We start from the raw sequence: 6000 nt of genomic DNA on the forward strand, positions 1-6000 counted from the left end.
CGTGGGGACACCAGGCTGCATAGAACCACAGATATGCCAAACATCTGCATGGGTTCTAAGCAAACCAAGTGATTAATAAATCTGAGTCATCCCACTGATAGAAACACTTTTCCTGTTATCTGTTATAGTCTTTGGCAATTATGATGTGACAGCTTGACAGCTTACCAAAGCTGCACCTGCCTGGTGTTTAGTTACAATCTAATGAAGGCCTTCACATGAGCGGCAGGAACTTCCCTTCCACATACCAAGTGATAGCTTTAAAAAGTAAACTCTATTGCACCATATTTTAGTGTGTTTCTGAACTTTTATTTTTTGTTTTCTATTTACTTTACTCCTTCTGAAGTATTTATTGACTGTCCTGTGGTCAGGTCTGGGCCGGAGGCATGGACAGACACGGCCTCTCACTCATCCTGCCCCCAGGGTCCTTACAGAAGTACAGAAGAGCAACAGTCCCCAGTGAAAAGAAGCATTCCCAACAGCGAGGAAACGTTCAGCATGTGATGAGATAGATACCAAGGGTTTGGGGCGCAGGTCAGTGTAAGGGTTGGACCGAGGCTGTCTGAGGAAATGGTAAGAGGGTAAGTGAATGTGCTCTCACTCGGTAGGAAGGGAAAGCACTCAGTGTGGGACAAGTGCCCAGATGCTAAAGCCACGTGATTCTCAGGATTAAAGAAAGCTCCTGTTGCTGGGTCACAAGGAAGTGGAAACCTGGGCTACAAAAGGTCAGAGATGGAGTCTTGAAGCCTCGTTGAAGATTAATACCTCAGAGTAAGAGGTAATGAGAACTGTCCTGTGTGTGTGTGTGTGTGTGTGTGTGTGTGTGTGTGTGTGAGTGAGAGAGAGAGAACTTGACACAAGCTTTCTGGAAGAAGAATCTTAATTGAGAAAATGCTTCCATTAGATTGCCTATTGGCATTTTCTATTGGCATTAATCGAGCATTTTCTGGATTGATAACTGACTGCGATGGGCAGTGCCCCCCGCCCTGGGAAGTGGTCCTGAGCAGGCCAGGATGAGGGCCAGTCAGAAGAGCTCCTCTAATGCTTCGGCTTCCTGAGTGCCTGCCCTGACTTCCCTCTGTGATGGACTATACCACAGAAGCGTAAGGCAAATAAATCCTTTCTCCCCACGTTGGATGTGTATGGTGTTTCATCGCTGCACAGGAAAGCACACTAACACAGGAATCAGGGAGGGGTTTTACAGCCAGCTCTGCTCTGTGATGTTGAAGGCTTACAGTGATGGCTGCCCTGGTGGACCAGAGGGGCCTGTGGTGCCTGCTTCCTGTGCACCAGGATGAGGGCAACTGCTTCAGAGAGCAGAGCTCGGATGAGACAGAAAGCCACAGGACTTGGTGTGCAGAGGACCCCTTCCGAGTACCTGGTTTGGTCTCCCCCCTACCCCCTGCCTCCAAAGTGCAGGGCTCAATCTGGGGAGATGCTGTAATCGAGTGCAACATGTGGACTTGATTTTCAAAAGGTGTCTAGATTATAGAAAGAAAGCCGACTCGGAGATGTGCAAAGATATGAATATGAGATCAACAGTAAAAGCGTCAAACACTTCATTGTCCAGAAACCCCAGAGAAGACAAAATAAACGGAGAGAGTGGAGGGCGGGAGCATCCTGGGTGTGAGGTCAGAAGGAAAGGCAGACGCTGTGTAAGTCATGTCTCTGAGCAGACAAGCACAGCACTTTGATTAAAGCACATTAAAGTTCAGGATTTTATGCCTTGAGTTCAATCTGTCGTTTCACTTTGTGCCCACTTATACTGTATCATGGGAAATAATACAAGTAATTATATTTCTAGAAGTAAGGCCAATGTTATCAGAATGCAGAGAAGAAAGAGATGGGTAGGGGGTGCCTGGTGGAGACAGATGGACGCTCTGGAACGGAAGCTGTGGTGGCGAGCAAAGACTGACAGAGCATTCACGGAGCATGGGAGAGACATTAGACATTCACACGTCAGAGGACACACAAGTAATCAACAGCTAGTTCCCTGTGAACTTGTGGACCTGTCAGCATGTTCCTACTCTTCGTTAAAAAGACAATAACCTTCTATTTAAAACAAAACAAAAAAGTGTATCAAGACATCAATAGCAACTCGAAGAGACGGGCTGAAACCTGTCTTGACTTTTGAAAGGAGAGCAGAGAGAAACTTACTGCGACCATGCAGAGCTGCTGAATTATGCCAGTCAGCGCCGCCCACTAACAAAAGGTGGCGCCCTCAGAGTCACTGGGGGTAGAATGACAGGCCAATTGAAATGTGTCAGATAGGCCCTGTCTCAGAGATACTAGCACACTTCACATTCGCCACAGTGACGACCAAGAGGTGAAGACAAATGTGCAGAGGAAATATGCTATGTACTTACAATGAAACAGCAGTCAGGTTCACAAAAAATCAGAAGATGCTGTGGGATGTGTCAGCACAGATGGGCCCTGAGAACAGCACATTAGACACAGGAATCCACTCACAGGAGAACAGATAGCGCATGGTTCTACTTACATAAGCCGAATAAGCAGAGTCACAGTGTCACAGGAGGGAGAACAGCGTCCGGGGACTGGGGGAGGGCCACCGGGAGCTGCTCTTCTGTGGGCAATAAGCTTTCACTCATACAGGGTACCACGTTCCACTGTGGTACAGGACACCTACAGTCAGCGATTCAGCACTGCACACTCAACGAGTGTTAGAGCTCATGGTAAATGCCCCTATCTCACACATAATAAAAACTAAAATTTAAAAAAAAAAAATCTAAAAATAAATTCTGACCACCCCGACCTCCGGATTTTATTGTGTATGGAGACAGGACATAAGAGGCTAACCTGAGCTGCCTTGGCGTCACGTTATTTACCTAACACTGGCTGCAAGCACACCCCTTCCTCGCTTAGGGAGTCTGGTATGTTACCGGAATGGTTCTTACTTCCCAAGTATTGATTGTAAAATCCAATGGATTTTGTTTCTTAGTTGTGAAACAATTCACTTCCGTTATATTGACTAATGAGAATAGATCTGGCTTCCAGGCAGACATTCTTCCTAGCTGCTGTCTGGTGTGTGCGGATGGCCTTCCGCTCACCTTCCTCTCTAGCTACGGGAAGAGCAGTGGCTGCGCTTGTGCCCCACTTCAAGGGACCCAGTGGGAGGACCAGGGCAGGGCCAATTGGGCAGATTGGTCTGCATGCCAAGCGCACACGCTGTACCATTCGCTCTGCACGGAGGCAGTCAGGGGCAGTTCTACTACACCCGCATTATCCCAACCACTCCCACCTTCAATTCTCACAATTATGTGTGATAGTGACATAACTCTAATGCTTATAACGTATGTGAGGAGAAAACACTGGGGTACCAAAAGAAAGCAGGGTGGAACCCAGGACCCAGGAGACATTGTAAAGCTCCAGTTAGAGTTACAGCAAACTGGGCAATGAGAAACCTGTGGCCCTTTCTTCCAACTTAGAAGTGTCCATATTCCTTGGCCCAGACCTTTCGACAAGCATGGCCCCACACGCGGAGTCGGCAGAGCCGGCACTTCCCTTATGCCTGAATTTCCCACAGCGATAACCACCATCTACTTTTATACGCAGATTTCCTTGGAATCAAACCTGCAACCTGGAGTGCAGAGTCAGAGGCAAGACACTCAGGACCGTTGCACACTTCCTGCTTTCTCTACTGACTGAGCTAAAGTAACTGACACTTTAAACTGACGTCGAAGTCATTTCTGAAAACTAGGAAGACCCCATGATTGAGTGTGTATGGCTGGAAACCATGGCTACTCTTCCCTCTTGGCACAGTCCTGAAGCGCTACTGTATTTCAAAAGCAGGAGGAGGAGGGGGGGGAGGGGAGAGGGGGAGGAGGAGGAGGAAGAGGATCCAGATCACAGGCAGGTTTCCCAGGCTTGCCCCTGAGGTGAACCCAGCAGCATTAAAGCGCTAACGAGCAAGGTGGTATTTTACTAATGAGTACCGTCCCCTTTCACGGTCACTCCACTGTCGTGCAGGCAGCTCCTCTCTAAGACAAGAAAGGGCAACTGTCACCCTGCTCCCCCTGGAAATCTCTCCACTACTCCCACCCCACTCCCAATCTGCACCACATCGCATCAACTCCGGATAACAAGAGGGCCAAGAACACCGTTTTTAAACTTTAAAAACACAGGGAACCAGAACCCCAGATGCTTCTAGAACCATCTCTGATGACTAATTAAAGGGTTTCTGCCCTAAGAGATAAGATAGTTAAAAAAAATTGATACTTCAATAAAAAAATGTTTATAAAGCCTATGTGAAAAAAATCCTAAGAACATCTAGGAAGTCAATGTCTGAAAATAAAAATACAGAACTATGTAAACGTTCTCTATGAACACATAAAAAAATAAATTGACCAGCAAGTTATCATGCAGTACCCAGAACACCCTGCCCGTCCCCACATCATAATCTAACACTAGTTCCTCTCACTAGCTTCTAGACTAGCTTCTTCGCCACCACTGCAAATTTTGGGTAAATGTCACCTTCTTAATGGCACATACCCTGAACACCTGGCCCGACCCTGAGACGGGGTCTCCGGTGTTGCTCACACTATAGTCAGTACTGCTCACCGCCTCTTGGCTTGAACACCTAAGGCCGAGTGAAGCCAGGCTGTAAGAGGGAAAGGGCTTGCTGTGCACGCCTGACAACTCCTGGAACCACACACAAGCGACAGAATTGACTCCACAAGGTGCCCTCTGACCTCCACATGCACACAGGGCACAAGTGTATACACACACACACACACACACACACTTTTAAAGACATGAGTAAAAGCTCAAACATACCTATTGGGAAGGTTCTTCCCCATTAATGTATTACTGTTTTAAGTAAATCATATTCAGATGCTAAACTGTGTTTTCCTAGGAAGAAACCCAAGCTAGTCATAATACATTATTTTTAAATGTTGCTGTAATTAATTTAGGACTTTGGCATCTAGGCTAATATACCTGACATATACATTTTTAAAAGTCTCACCTAGTCCACATATATAATTTGCTGTTAAACTTATATTTGTTTAATCTTGTTTCTCTGAAATGTCAACATTTGTACAATGCAGGTTCGTTTGTTTTGTTTTCAGTTGGCTTTTTGCTTTATTTTGTTTTTAAGACTGAGTCTCACCATGTAGCTCTGGCTGGCCTGCAACTTGTTCTATACACAAGGCTGGCCTTGAACTCAGGGAGACTCACCTGCCGCTGCTTCCCAAGAGCTGGGACTAAAGGCATGTGCTACCTACCCTGCCTGGCTTGAGTCCATTTTGATCAATACTTTAAAATTTTTTTTCATTTCATCTCAAATTTTAAATGTAATAAGTGTAAGTTTCTTATGATATTTGCGATTTTGGAAGTGATAGTTTTTATCTTTTTTTGTGCTTTTTAGAAAAGTTCGCCCCTCCCCCCTTTTTCCTCTTTTTGATTCTTTCTTACTTTTGAGTCAATCCTGACAGACAGCTGTCAATTCACAAATGTGCTCCACAACAAAGAGACGGAAGGAGCCTGGACATCCATCCTCAGAGGCCCAAGGAAAAGGCAGTACATGCACACGACAGGCTGCACTCAACTACAAGGAGGAACAAGACGTGGGAGAACTAATGGATCTGGAATTGGTACACTGAGGGAACCCACACTCATAGACAGATACTAGACATTCTACGAAGAACCTAGCATGTGTGTAGGTAGGGCCTGTATGTCATGAAACTACAAAGGGCATCATCAGAGCAAAGAAGTATAAGACCAGACAAAGATTACCTGGGACCAAAAGATTTGTAATCTTTTCTATTTTTTTTTTAAGTATTTTAATCTATGTGTAATGAATGATACATGCCTTTAATCCTAGGATTGGGTGGCAGAAGCAGGTGGATCTAAGCCAAGGCCAGCCTGGTCTATCTAGTGAGCTCTAGGTCAGCCTGGTCTATCTAGTGAGCTCTAGGCCAGCCTGGTCTATCTAGTGAGCTCTAGGCCAGCCTGGTCTATCTAGTGAGCTCTAGGCCAGCCTGG

The 6000-nt window shown here is 46.0% G+C and overlaps 1 protein-coding gene across 1 annotated transcript in view; it reads right to left on the reverse strand.

Annotated features, from left to right (window-relative positions):
• Positions 1-6000, reverse strand: part of Wwc2 (WW and C2 domain containing 2) — a 160048-nt gene that overhangs the window by 59129 nt on the left and 94919 nt on the right. The window lies entirely within an intron of this gene.

The sequence above is a fragment of the Mus pahari genome, chromosome 19, assembly GCF_900095145.1.
Source record: "Mus pahari chromosome 19, PAHARI_EIJ_v1.1, whole genome shotgun sequence".
Classification (NCBI taxonomy): domain Eukaryota; kingdom Metazoa; phylum Chordata; class Mammalia; order Rodentia; family Muridae; genus Mus; species Mus pahari.